Source organism: Pseudopodoces humilis, chromosome 20 (assembly GCF_049639895.1).
Source record: "Pseudopodoces humilis isolate 2021_Gansu_Grassland_sample_001 chromosome 20, ASM4963989v1, whole genome shotgun sequence".
Classification (NCBI taxonomy): domain Eukaryota; kingdom Metazoa; phylum Chordata; class Aves; order Passeriformes; family Paridae; genus Pseudopodoces; species Pseudopodoces humilis.
In genome coordinates, this window is record NC_142219.1 from 1,880,505 (window position 1) to 1,895,270 (window position 14,766).

The 14,766-nt window shown below is 50.8% G+C and overlaps 1 protein-coding gene across 12 annotated transcripts in view; it reads left to right on the forward strand.

Moving 5' to 3' along the window:
- Positions 1 to 14,766, forward strand: part of NCOR2 (nuclear receptor corepressor 2) — a 227,114-nt gene that overhangs the window by 92,648 nt on the left and 119,700 nt on the right. The window lies entirely within an intron of this gene.

Consider the following 14,766-nt stretch of genomic DNA (forward strand, 5'->3'; position numbering starts at 1 on the left):
CTCAGGGGGTGTTGGTTGGGTGGCTGATGGGGAAAATGCGCTGTTGTCCACGAAACAAAAAATAGCCCTCTCCAAAGATAGGAGGAAACCAGGATGACTTTGCTGTCTTCACATTATTCCCACCAGCAGTTCTGTTCTGCCTCTCACCAGAAAACCATGGATTGTCTCAACTATTTGTTTCTAATAGGTAGAGCTGCTCTTGAGGAATTAGTTCATCAGTTTAGGGGCTGCATTTGCTTCTTGGTCTGTGACACGTTTCCAAGAAGTACATGGATTTTACAGGGCTTAAAACATTTGTTAATGAAAGAGAGAGAGAGCTGAGATGCAATTCAGCAAGACAAGATTATGCTTCTAGTGGAGCCATTTGTAATTTTAGAGTCTGGAAGGAAGAAGAAAATGTATCCCTGACTGGTGAGAGGCTGAGTGGAGCTGGGATTAGTTGCTCTGAACTAGCAGGGGTTGCTTCCAGAATGGGTTTGATGGAGCTCACTGCAAGACTGGATGATCTCAGTGCTGTTCAGGTGGCTGGGAGCAGGAGGCAAGTCTGGGACACAGGGTATATCAGCCTTTGCAGCTTGGCAGATTGGCTTAATAGCAGTCTTTGGGTGTTAGTCCTGAGCAGTTGTCCTCAGACTAGTCTAGAAACTAGATTAGTTTCTAGATTCTTAACTAGCTGGTGGACACTAAGGTTGAGGAAAAGCTCCTGCAGCCAATGTGTGCATTGCTCTGAGCCCCTCAGCATGCCAGAGGAGCTGCTCTGGCTGTGGGTGCAGGGGACATGCAGAGAGCTGAGGCTGCCCTCTGGGCACAGCTCTGGGCTGGGGACACAGCCAGAACCTCTTCTTGCAGCCATGCTGAGCCAGCCACAGCTGAATTCAGCACTGGGCTCTGAACTCACCACCTGGGAGGGATGATAAAGACCTTCCTGAGAGTTTCTGTGCTGAGGGTGATGTGTGACAGAGCAGTGGCACGCACATGGTGGCAGGACATGTGTGGCAGTGACCAGAGCTGGAGAGAGATATTTGCTGTTCTGTCTTTGCTGTTGACTCAGTGTCTGACAAAGTCACTCAAGACTTTATCTGGGGCAGCTCTTTGGGTGAGATGCACCACGTGAGCCCAGCATTATTGAACACCCTGCTGGTTGTTTAGAGTACCCCAGGAGTTGTTCCTTACCCGTTACCCCATTCCTCATTGTTGCAGTCACTGCGTGGGGAGGAGCTCAATTTACTCACTGGGGTAATAGTGCTAGGACTGGTTTTCATGGTGATTTTGCAGATTGAGCTCATTTCTGCACAGTAAGAGCTCCACAAAGCCCTCAATAAAAAGGGTAGGGGTTTGGTTACACACTCTGGGCGCCAGGCTGACTGTCCCAGGGGATGTGACTGTAATGGATGTTGCTCTCAGGCAGTGGAAACATCTTGGTCTCTCCTGGTCTCAGAGCAGCTGTTGAGCTGAGATGCAGAATCAGGTCTGTGATGGGATAAAAGTTTAGCACATCCCTAATAACCATTGATAACTGGATAACCTTCAGCCCAGGGGAGAGAAGTCAGCACCATTCCTGCACGTTTCCAAGGCCTTTGTTTACAGCCATAATCTATGCTCTGAACACAGACAGAACAATTGATGGGGTAACTGCTCGTAACAGGCTTCAGAGTTTTTCCTCCCCCAAAGAGAAATGGATTTCTTATGTCTTTTGTTCCTCATTTACCTCTCCCAAACAGGAGGAGCAGGGCCCCTTAAACCCTGTTCAGTATCACTGCAGCCTCCCTCCAAGCAAGGCTGTAAAGGAGAAGCTCTTGGATCAGTGCATTTTCCCTGGAGAAGGCAGACACACTTTTGGGCAACGTGCCTTTCAAAAGCAGCAGCTTTCAGCTAAATCTCACTTGGCCAAGTAAAAGACACACAACCTTTCCTTAAGAACCTCACGTTGCTCATATCCTCAAACAGCAGTGTTTCTTCGCAAGCCAGAGGCAGAAGGTTGTTTTCTTTACCCCGTTTCAGCATCTTTTTCCTGCTGTTGTGTGTTGTTATGTTGCTTCAGTGCTGTGGTCCTGGGCTCCTGCTGTTGGATATGGCCTCGAGGGCTCTGGTGAGCTCGGTCTGCTGGGGAGAAATGAAACCTCCCTGTGCCCTCTGTGCCAGCTGGGGCTGATGCTTTTCCCCTGAGAAGGTTCTCCCTTTATCTGGCTGACAGTAACCAGAACAACTAAAGCAGGGCTGTTTTTTCAATCACTGCAAGCCTGGATGTGGGATTCACTGGAAAAGCTGCTATGATGTGGCTTTGCCAGGTGTGTTCTTGGCAGAGAGGCAGGAGCTGCTTCCCAGGACCCTTGGTGGCTTGTTTTCTTTCCAGTAATGTCACGGACCTCCCTCAGGTAACAGCAGCCAGGAGTGAAGCAGACAGCCCCAGAGCAGACCAGTGATGTTGTGCACGATCCCTGTCCCTGCACACACGTGTACAGCTGGTGCTGCCCATGATCCTGCCTCTCAGGGACGGTGAGCATGGCACATCTGGTCAGCCAGAGCCTGCTCTCCCCTCTCCAGAGCTGGAGCTTCATCCTGCCTCTCCCCTTCCGTCTCTTCTTATTCCTGTTGTGCTTTCTCTCTTCTTCTTCTTCCCATTTTAAAGCCTGCTCTTCCACCACATACAAGGCTTGCTGCTCCTTCCTATAGGATGTGAGTCAGTCGTGATCTGTGTTTAGTCCCCTTGCAAGGGCTGCCTGGCTGCACTTATGAGTGGCCTATTGCTCTGACAGGAATTCACTTACAGGGAGCCATGTAATCCCACGGGAATGGGGCTGGGTGGAGGCTTAGGAAACCTGAACCTTGCTGCCATCTGCCCTGGCAGGCTGCTGGTCACCGGGTAAGTCTCTTCCCCTTTCTCTATCTCAGATTTCCCCATCTGTACAAGGGACAATGCCACTTCCCTCTTTTGTAAAATAATTAACAACTGTGCATGGAAAAAGGCAATTAAAAAGCCATGTGTTGTTAAGACTTGGGCTCTGCTTTACATTGTGCAGAGGTTTTAATTTCTTCCCGTTCTGCATGACCGTTTTTGTTGTGTTATGGACTGAAAAATGGAATAAGAAAAGTGTGTGTGTGTGGGGGCGTACTCTTGGAAAAGACAGCACTAAGGTCAGGAAATAGGTATGGCAAAACAGAAATTAGGGCAGAGGGTATTTTGCTTTCATGCATATCAATGTAGCTTTAAAAGCAATTAATTGAAAAAGGAGGAATTAACACATTTGAAATGCCTTTTTAATGATGCATTGAAGCCAGCAGCGTACATGCCAAATTTCACACTGGCTGCCCGTCCCAGAGCCCAATTTACAGTGAACTCCTGGAAGACAGGCTGTGGGATGGGAAAGGCTCTTGGCCAGCCTGCTAACTCCTGCCCTGGCCACAGGCTGGTGGGCACTGAGGACAGCAGAAAGGCCTTTCGGGAGCTCTGCTGCCTCCTTGGCAGTGCTGCTCCCTGGCAGCTGCTCCATCCCTTGACAAATGCACTGGGGGAGAGGAGCGGGAGGTTCAGGTCTCTGGCAGCAAGGTATGCCCTGGTATGGGGTGGAAGAGCAGTGCCACAGCTCCCAGCACAGATAGCTGGGCTGGCTGGTAAATCACCAGTTGTGTTCCTGCTCCGTGGCTGTGTTATGGGAACATTGATCTGTTGCTGGGATTAACCTCTCAGAGTTTCCAGTGGGTTGGTCTCGCAGTTATTAATGAAACTGGCTGGAACTTGTGTTGACCTTGGCAGAGGCCCCAGTTGGCTTGGAGGTAACTGGCAAAAGCATAATCTCTAATTGAGTAATCCAGGGCTGGGGGAAGGGAGCGGAGGGGGTGGACACGCTTTGAACCGGGAGAGCCGTGGTGCTCCAGCGGGATGCGTGGGAGTGGAGGGCTCAGCGCGGCGGTCGCCGAGGGAATTGGCAGGCACAGCCAGGCAGCATCTCGGTTCCGGCACCCCAGGCTCCCTCCTGGGGAAAACAGCCCAGAATTCCAGCGCCTCCCCATGATTTATTGCTGTGGAACAATAGCGCAGAGGGGCTGGAGAATGGAACAAGCTGTGAGCGTCGGCCGTCCCTGGATGTGTGTCCTCCCATAGCCTCTGTGTTTGCAGCGGGGATCACTCTGGGCTCTCCCTACCCCACGGGAGGTTGTTTTTCACTTGAGCAAAAGAGCTCTGGGCTTGTTTCATGGGCTTTTGGGGAATGTCTGCCAGTGGGGACTGAGACACAGAGCAAGTCTGGTTTCCCCAGCTGAGCATCTCTGCTGTGAGAGAGGGAGATGCTTCCTTGGACATCTGGTGGGAGGGGGCTGGCTGCCAGCAAGCCCTGCAGGACACCCATGCAGAGGGATCCTGTGGAGCTGTGAGAGCACCAATGGACAGGGGACACACCAATGCTGCCAGCAGCCTGTTGCTTCATCCCAGTTATCCAGAACCCAGGTGAGGTGCAGAGAGCTGTGCCAATGCCTGGCTTGACCAGCCCTGTGGAAAATGGAATTCCTCACTGTGCCATGACAAGAACTTCTTGTCCTGAGGACTGTGGGGTGCTCCATGCAAAGCCTGCATGTGCCATGTGGCCTCCCCACCTCTTCTTGGAGCATTGGACTTCTATAGAAGTAACTCTAACCTCAGATCTGAGCAGTGAAATGAAACAATTCTAGCGGGTACAAACACACCTACATCTTTCCTGCTTTTGTCCTCCTTCCCTTGCTGAGAGCAGCAGTTGTTGTTAACTCTCCTTGCAGCTGGGCTCTCCCTGTGAAGCCGAGCCAGAGGTGTTGGGCGCCCATCAGGAGCGAGGGGCGTGGGGCTGTTGAGTGCGGCAGCTCCAGTGGAGCCAGGGCTGTCGAGCCAGGAGGATCCTCCTGTGACGTGTTTGACACCCACCCGTCTGCCGTGTGCTTGCTCACACTGTCGACTTCTGCCTGATAAAAATCTGGTTGCAAAAAAAAAATAAAATAATTATTTGGTGGGGTGGGGAATTTACGTTAGGGGAGCAATGATTCAAAGCTATTTCTGGGAAGATGAGGGACATGTTGGCATTCTCTGTCATTCCAAACATATTTAAAAGCTGAAATATTTGCGTTGTTCACGTTGCCACAGCACAAACACTTCTGGCTGGATTTCCTCCCTACTCTGAAGATAATTTCCAAATCATGGGAGGATGGGATGAGTGTCAGTGTGTCAACCCCTGCTCAGCTGTGAACACACACCTTTGGGAGCGTGTGCCTGTGGTGTGCAAGCAGAGCGGCTTTCCTGGCATGCCTGGCAGTCTGTTCCATTGCCCACTGTGCCAGGATGGCTGCAGGGGTGGTCAGCAGCCCCTGCCATGCACCAGTGTGGACAGGAAGCCAAGGGAACAGCCTGAGGTGTGTTGTATCTGGAGTCTCCATCCCATGCATGGACTCGTGCTGGTTTCATTTGAAAACCAGATGCTTTTGGGTGTTGCGTAGTCCTTGTGAGATGTTTGGCTCCCCCATCTGAGGGGCAAAGGAAAGGAGCACCATGATTGTAAGACAACTGGTTTTATTCCATTTCTCAGCTGAAGTTCCCGTGGCCAAAGAACAGAACTTATGGTCTGAGAGACTCAGGTACAGCAGGGAAAGCCTTCATGGGCTGCAGAAACATTCCAGAGGCAGGATGTAAAACCCTTTGACCCTTCCCAGAGCTGCTTGCAGCCTGGGTCTCCCCTGCCCTGTCTGCTCCAGCCTGCAGTGGTCCTCGAGCCACAGGCACCAGGGCCAAGGCTCAGTCCAGCTGGAAAACCAACAGGAGACCTGATGGTGCCTCAAGCACAGGTTGTTTCACACTTCTTCAGCTCGTTTGTGGTGATCGACATCCAAAACAACCTTTTAAATTGCCTTTCAAGCCACAGTGGTGGTGAAGGACAGTGTGATAGGGCTGGCTGCTTCCCGGGAACCTGCTTCATCATTTACATAATTGGACTTTTCTGTTCCACTCAGTCAATATTACAAGGCTCGCGCAGTGCGACATCTCACCTGATCTGCTGGAGGGAAAGAAAGTCCCCTGACTTTGTGTGCCTCACCCCTGTAATTGGAAGAAATATTTCTGGCTCTGTGCTTGCAGTAGGCAGTGTGCTGAGCTGTGTGGATTTGTGGAGGCTTTTCTTCTCCATCTATGAAGTGTTTGTATGTGTTGATGTATTTATTTTATCTGATAGCAAGAATTCGAATGTGCCCTGTTTTGTCCTGGAAATGCAGGAGAGAGGAGAGCTAGTTTGCTGCTTTGTCAGTCCTCAGGTGGGACCTAGGAAATAGCGTTGGTATGGCAGGAACTGATGCTGGTCTCCAGAGCATGAGGATGGTGTGGGGTGACAATGGATGTGCCATTTTTGCCTGTGCTCATCCAGTTGTGTTCATATGTGTTAAAAAAGAACCCCTCTCCTTGAATGAAAGTCAAGGAAAGAATTTGCTCCTGCTAACAAGAAGGACATCCTGGCTATTTTTTTTCCCCCCCTTGAAGTCTCATTCTGATCTGTTTTTCTTCTTTTCCCTCATGTTCTGGGAGGGGGTGTGGGTGCTGCTGGGCAGGGAGCATTGCTCCAGCTCCCGCCAGATCCAGGCACGCTCCGGGATGGCTTGTGTGGGATCTGTCCAGTTAGTGCAGGTGACCAAGCAGCAGGAGCTTGTAACCAATTTGCAAGCACATACATCTCACAGATGTTCAGCATCCCTGTACACCCCTCCTACTCAAGGATCTTCCTGGGAGCAACTTGGGTGACTTCTCCGTGGATGTACAGCACCAAACCCATTTTTAGTGCTGTACTTCTGGTTGGGAAGTGCAGCCCATCAGCGGTCCTGACTGGCACAATGAAAGCTAGTGAGTTGTGACACCCATCAGATTGATTCTGGGTGCTGTGTTTTGAGGAGGAGGGTATTTCATGCTAATACCTTCCTTCTCAGCGTGGGGTGGAAGCTGTGGAAGAGATGCAACAGCAATCAGTGGTGTTTGCCTGCTACTGCTGGAGGGGATGGAGTGGGGGAATGATTTCAGAGATGGATTTGGCAGAGATGAGGTGCTGCTCTTTGTGCCTGTGGTGATGGAGCTGTAATAACATATTGAACATGGCAACAGCCCTTGCTAAAGCTCTGTGACTTCACGTTCGTGCTTCGTGGAGCCTCATCTCTTAACACCCTTAGCATCCATAACAAGAGAGGAACTGTCGAGTGCCAAAGGGCCTAGTTAAAATCACTCGCTGAAAACCTCCTTTCTTTTTGGACCTAAACTTGCTTTTTAAACAGAAAAACTCTTTGGCTGTGTTTTAGGCAGAGCACATTCAGAGGGATTTTTGGCTCCGCAGCCTCGTGCCGCATGGGGGGGCCGGGGGGCGATGGACGCTGGTGTGTGTCAGGAATGCTGGCTGCGTGCTCGGCGAGCAGAGAGGGGTTGTTTTAGGACAAGCTGACAGGCCCTTGGCTTGTTCTGCTGCTCTCGAAAAATGTAATTCTAATTCTTGGCACCTTTTTCCAGGAGGATAAGGAGCGAGAGCACAGTGGAGCCTATTCCCTCGGTCCTTGGAAATGGGCTTTTATCCAGCGGCAGAGCTGGCTCAGGGCAGGAGCAATGTGTTCTGTCCTACCCCAGGTTTGGTGGAGCAAAAGTAGAAATTAGTGGGGGAGAAGCAGTGTGGGATGAAATGACCTGAACCACCTCCTTGCAGTCCTGACCTCTGTCTAGTTACTCTTGGGGTCATCTCTGCTCTGACAGAGCATCTTCTGCCAGGTGCCAGTGTTCTGCCTGCCTTCATCTGCCCTTAATCCTGCACCTGGTACCCTTTCCTGAGAGGAAGAAGCACACTATCCTCTGGCAGTGCCCAGCAAGAGGACATGGACAGTGATTGTGGTGTTTCCCAGTCCTCTGCTGCATCCTGAGGGATTCTCCCAGGGCTGCAGAGCCCGTGGCATCCAGCACATGCCCACAGCAGATTTCTCTGCTGCCATGGCACTGGATCCTCCCCTCTGCCTGCACGGGAATGCTTCCTAGGCTTGACTTTGGGCAGCAGGCTCTGCTCACTGCCCCAACAGGGTCTGATTTCTCTCCATCTGTGCTGTTCCCTGAGGAGCAGCAGTGATCCTTTCTGCCTTCTGATCTCTGCTTTGGACGCTGTTGTTCCCATGACTGCTTAAAAAAGAACCATTTCCTCGTGCAGATCAAGCTGTCCCACGTGGTTACGTGACCAAAGCAAGCACAGGCTTTTATTTCAAGCTGGTTTTCAGGTCTGTGTTATTTTATCTCATGCCAGCCATCTCAGGTATGATGTAGAACAGATTGCCCCCAGCAGCTAATGTGTTTCTGCCTCGGCAACAGGCAGAGTGGCAGATGTAAACACAGGAACATTGCAGGCTTTCAAACACTAAAAACTCCTAAAGAATAGACAGGTATGTGTATATAAATATATACAATGCATTATATGAAAGGCTTTCAATATATTTGGAGAGTTGTAAATTCGTGAATTCATGTGTGTACACTTTTTATAGGTTTTTAAGTAAGTGAAGAGCCTACATTTTTATATATAAATATACAAATACATATCTCTATATTTGCTCCCTCCTATTCTTGTAAGCTGTTTTTTCAAAGGCTTCTTCTAGCCTTGTTCTGCCTTCAGCTGCCACAAGGAGAAAGACTCCCAGTCTCAAGCAAAGCTAAATATTGATTTGAGTCAATCTGGGTGCACTTGGAGACATCACTAGTGTTCATGAATGCAGCATAATCGCTGATTGGAGTGGGGAAATTTCATCATAAAGGCCCCAAAAGGGAGGTTTATTATTGCTTTCTTCCAAATGCCTGAATTTTATTAGCTTCAGTCATTCTTGGCAGGGCAGTGGAATGGGATTTTATAGTTAGCAAAGGAAAAGTAAACACAGTAATCATTTCACAGCCCTGTGCCTGCCAAACCAAGATGGAAATTCCAGCCTTGGTGGGAAGCTGCTGCTTTTGCTAACAGATAATAACAAATTCACTGTGGGTTTATTCTTTCTATGGGAGCTGAGATGTTCAGGTTTTTCTGTAATGTCCTGGTCTGGGGAAGCAGAGGTGCTTCGTGGTTTTCTGCAGGAACAGGCTGGGCAGAGGTTTGTGGTTTGAGCAACTCCCACAGCCATTCACAGGTAGAAATGATGTTTCTGCTCTGAGCCTTTGGGAACTGCTCTGTCCCGTGCTCCCGTTGGTATTTGTTTTTTCTGTGGTCGGTCTGGCTGTGGGTGCAGAGCTGAGCAATCCTGAAGGACACATCTGAGACACCCTGATGCTCCTGCCACCCTGTGACCATCTCTAACTGCTGGATGGGGGGAGGTTACTACAGCATAAAAATTCGTGTAAACCCAAAACTCTTTACGTTGTGTGCTTTCCTGGGCACGTTGAGTGCAGGGCTTGGCTGCCAGCTGGGATCTGGAACAGCACCCATCTGTGTTTCCTGGGGGTGGGGGACACTGCTTCCTCCCACCCTCCTGCCCCGCCGGCTGCGGATGGCGCTGGGAACAGCCGGCACCGTCCCCCCGCCTGCTGCAGGATGCCACCTCCTGATGGAAAACCAGGCGGAGCAGAGAAGGAAATGGTTCCTCAAACAAGCAGTGAATGTCGAGGCAGCCCCTTCCACGTGTCTGCACAATTATTAGAACAATAAAGCATTGAGTGCAGCCGGCTCTGACGGACGGTGCAGCTGACGGCTGCTGGGCACCACCCGGGCTCCTGTCAGTGCTGATCCTGCCGGGTGCTGTCCGGGATGGCAGCAGCTGGGGCTGTGTCCCCCATCCCCACCCGTGTGTGTCCCAAGGTGCCAGCAGAGCTCGGGACTTCTGGGCTGTTTGGGGCGCTCAGTGCGTGTGCTTTGTGCCACCTCGGGGCTGCCAGGCTGCTGGTGGATTCCTTGGGCAGTGCAGGTGTTGTCCCCACTGTGTCCCTCATGGTTTTACAGCTGAGAGGTATTTGATGTCCTGCTCCATACAGCAGAGCAGGGCCAGAGTGAAGCTGTCCATGGGGTGAGCCACTGGGGCTCGGAGCTGGTGAGGCTGTGGCAGGCAGAGCTCAGTGGGTTCCGTTAGCAGCAGTTACTTCAGTTTGGGGAGCTGACACGGTTGGCGCGGCTGGGATTGAAGAGAGGTTGTGCTGCTGGGACTCCTCATCCTGGGCTGGAAGGGCTGTGAGTCTTGGGAGGGTTGTTGGTAGCCTTGGCTTGGTGGAATGGCTCTTGCGTGCAAGACGAGGTCTGGGTTATCCCACAGCACAGCTCAGCCGCTGCTCAAACCATTTTAGATCTTGTTTGCATTTCCTTTTTCCATCAGTCAGTCTCCTCCTCAGTAGGCAGCTCAGTCTCCGGGATTTGGGGAAAATAATTCTGGGTGATGGTTGTGAGGGAGGGAGTGTGAGCTGCCTTTGAGTGTATCTCACTTGCAGCAGTAGTGGTTAAATAGAGCTGTCTTCAATCATTCCCTTCCCTCCCCTCTCAATTTGATTCCCCTTCAAGCCAACTTCCCAATATTGATGTTGTGTGCCATCCTGATTAACTCCCAGACAAATCCCTGCTTCACAGGGCTGCTGAGTGCTGCCCTGTGTGTATCCCGCTGGGATGTGTGTGCTGAGGAGTCCCTGCTCCTCCTCGCTCTCCTGCCTCCTCCCTGGCAATAGGAGGAAATTTAAATGTTTCTGAAGAGCAACATTTCAATTTCAAAAGCTGTTCGTTCAAGTGCGTCTGGAGTGGGATTTCTCTCCCCCACTCCTCTCTGAATGGGAGCTTTAGAAGTCTCATTTCCTCTGCTTGATAACACCAGGCTGAGAAGGGCTTTTGTCTTTTCATTTCCCCTCAATTTTTTATTTTTAAATCAGTGAGGTTTGGAGAAGCTGCCGTGGTGGATTTTCCCTCCCCCTCATCTTTGTCCATGTGCTGGAGGATGCACCTGGCATCACCCAGTGAACGAGCTGGAGCTTCCTGGGGCACATCCCACCTGGGAGCAGCCTGCCAGTCGCTCCTGGAGGCACAGGAGGAACCTTGGTGGCACATCCGTGCTTGTGCTGCCCTTCCCGGCCATCCAGACGGGGCTCTGGGCCCCCAGGACGGCGTTGGCTGGTGCTGAGCCTGGCTCAGGATCCGGCCCCGTGTTTCCAACACGTGACGCTGCGATGGCTCCAGTCCCACTGACTGCTTGCCCGCCTGCTTTTTTGGCTGACGTAGCTTTTCCAGTTGGCGTGAAATGATATATTTTTGACGTGATGCTCAGTGGAGAGCAGATGTAAGCGGATGTAGTGCCCAGCTCCCACTTCTGCAGGAGTGATGGGTGTGGATGTAGGCACTGTCCCAGCAGTGCAGTGTTTGTGCTGTTCACTGGAGTATTGCACTGGTATGAAAAGGGATTTTTTTTCTGCAGACGCCTTTTTTACAACACTCGAGCCTGCTTTTCACATGATATTAGGCCTGGAGGGCTTTCTACCTGCTTGAGGGAGAGCTGGGATATTTAGCAGGGACTATTCCAGCATCTTCTGTTAGAGGGAACTTGCCTGCTGGGATTAACACAGACCTTGATGCTTCATCCCTGCCTGGTTGACATGCTGGAAGGACTCAGAACGTGCTTTACTGCATGTGGTAGTTGAAAGAGGATGAGTGGTATTGCAAAAAAAAAAATAAAATGGGGAGGCTGAAGCTTTCAAAGGCGTGGAGTGAGTGTTCCATTCCCCTGGGGTTTGTTGCGTTGGGTGACAAGGTGCTTCCTGGGCTGCCGTAGGAGGTTTGGGGATTGTGCCTGCACCCCCAGGCGGGGGACCCCCTCTGCCCCCCTAAAGAAACTCCACAAATAGAAATACAAAAACAGGCTCTGGTGATGATTCAGAGATTCCTGTGAAAGCTGCCCGAAATCAGCTGGCCCCAGGGAATGCAAGGGAGGTTTGAGCCCCAGTGAGGGGGAGCCAGGCTCTGCCAGGAGCTCCCCATTACCTTTAAAATGTGCCTGTGAAGCCAGGGGTGACCCCGCTGCCTGGCTGAGTGCCAAATTGGGCAATTAAAAATTTCCCTCCCTGCCTTGGCACGTCGTGTAATCGGAGGCGTTTTTTGCAGTTTGGTCCTTTTTAAGAGGCTTCAAACGCGCGCTCGTGTGTGCAGTGTCAGCACGGGTGGCTGCCGGCTGAACAAATCACTGAAAGAGCATTAAAGCTGCAGATGGAGGACTGGAGGAGCTTGCTGCTTGTGGGCTACTCTGACAACCTGAACTTGTCCTCCCCTTGTTTGTAGGAAGCAGCAGGAGCCTGTCTTTGCTGTACCTGCCCCTCTGTTCCGTGCTCTGTCTTGGCTGAGCAGGTCTCTGGCTGCATTGCTCCATCCTCATCGTCTGGTGGGTGCTCTCAGGCTTTTCTTTACCTGCCCAAACCATGCATTTATTCACAGCTCTTTTGGGGCACTTGCTGTTGGAATATTCCATAGGTGCATGGTCCTTCCATCTCAGCCTTTTCCTTCCCTTTGCAGCACCTTTCCTGCAGCTTCCCAGAACCAGGACCCCAACTCTGCTCAGTTCCAGGTTCCCTAAGGTTCCAGGTTCCCTCATTTCCCCTAAGGCAAGCACCAGGATGAGATTTTTATTAATTTTTTTTTTCCTTTGACGTGGACACTTCTGCAGTGTTAACAAAAGGCAAATGGCTGGCAGAGAGTCTTACCAGATGTATCAACTGTACTGAAGACGCTCAAAGAAAAAGTTCCCAGAATCTTTCTGAATGTTGCAGAAAGGCATATTTTCTTGTAAACTTGTTCTTGGAAGTGACAGAGTTGTTTTGGCCAAAATTCCCTGTTTAGGAAAAAAAGAAAAAATGAAAAAAAAGACTAAAAGTGCCTAAAGCCGATATTCAGCATGGAAAATTTCAGTGCAGACAGTTACTGTTTGAGCAAACTTAAGGTCAGCTGAAAATCCAGGGATGCAGAATAGGCAGTGTTGGGGAATTCTTAATGAGAGGTGGAGCAATTAGCTCCTTGTTGTAATGAGTAGATGGGTAGGTGAGAATTCATCACTCCTCTAAGTCAGTGGGGAATGTTCGCATTCAATGCAATTATTACCCACTAATGGGGAAACGCAGGAAGGGAATGAAAGGCTCAGCATCCATTTGCCGGGTAATGCCTTCGGTGGCGGGGGAGTTTGCCTGAGTAAGGATTTTTGGATTTGACCCGTTATTTTTCAGGCTGCCTCTTGAGTCCATGAGCCCTGTTAGGCGGTGCTGCTGTAGAATCCTGCAGTCCTGAGATCCAGAGGCAGCATCTGTTCACTGTAACACCACGGAATGGCTCTTCAGAGCACAAGCAATTCTGTGAGACCAGATACAAGGCTTTGGTTACTGCATTTAACTGAGGCTCTGGCTGGCGAGGTTTTACCACCCTCGTAAATCTGCTGGGGAGGGGAGGCAGGGAGGGAGGGGTCAGCATTTGGTACTGGTTTTGCAATTAAATTGCTTCAAGCTGTTGAAACATTGGGGAAGTTTTTTGACCTACTTTCGTGCAAGCTTTAGAAATTGCTGGGATGTTTTCCGCTCTGTCTGCGTGGAATTCAGCTGGATTACAGAGGAAAGGAATTTTGTGGGCCTGCTCGTAAAGTCAGATTTATTTAAAAAAAGAAATTAAATTTAAAGAAAACCTGGTTTTGTCTTTAGACAGCTCCTTGCTCTCCAGCTTCATAAATTCCCATGAGAGCACATAGTGGGCTGCATCCAGTGAAAGCGATCCGTGTTTTGCACATGCCGTGGGGATGGAGGAAGGAGGGGGATGATGGGGGGTCCCACACCTGGCATCCCTGGGGAGCTCTGCTTGGCTTGCAGGGGAACATCCGTGTGCTCCTGGCTGCTGAGCATCACCCAGGAGCTCCCCAGAGCACACTCGGGTCTCCATCCCGCTTCGGCAGCCCTTGGAGCACGCGGGGACGCAGCCCAGCAAGAGCCCAGCAGTATTTAAGAATTAAAACCTCGTTTGAAGGGCCAGGCTGCAGAAAGAGCCGTGAGCACAGCAGATGGCCATGGACAAAAGAATTGCAGTAACTCGATGTACTTTTCACTGCTCGGACTCCCTGACTTTTTGTACTCGTGCATCTCCCTGGGGAAACGAGACATAAGTTTTCAGCTCCATAACTTTTTCCCTCTGTCAGTGCTGTCATCCTGGGGCTTAAGATATGTCAGAATGTGTTGGACACTTCTCCAATTAAAAAACCAAATTCCTTTAGTCTGTATTTGGCTCATTTAGGAGTTTTATAGTCATGTTTTTACCTAAAAAGCTGACGGATGGAGGAGTGGGGTGTTGCTTTCCTGCTCGGTTCTCATCCCAGGAGTGTGGGGAGCCCTGGGGGCTCGGTGTCTGCTCATCCCTGTGCTCCTGGACAGGGAGGATGAGCTGCTGGCTCTGCAGTGTGGCACAGCCCCACATGGATGGGGGTTTGGGAGGGGTGTTGGCTGCTGGAGTGCTGGAATGTTCACTGGCTCAGTGCCGCTGTGAGAGGCTCAGGTGATGGAGGCATCCCCACAAGGAGATTCCCCTGATCACAAGTTCGTGTGAAGCTTTTTTGGGAATTCATTTGAGCACAAATTGAGTGGCTCCAGCCTATCCTGCCTGCTTTGGCAATCTTCTCCAGCCCATGAGGACAGGAGATGTGTGTGGGGGCAGGTGTTAAAGATAACACCTCTTTAATCCCTCCTGGTGCTCCAGCAGGAAACGCTGCTGCTGGCTGATAATTAGAAAGTGAACAGACTGTGGAAGAGATGATGTTGGCATCCCTAAATCTCTGTCC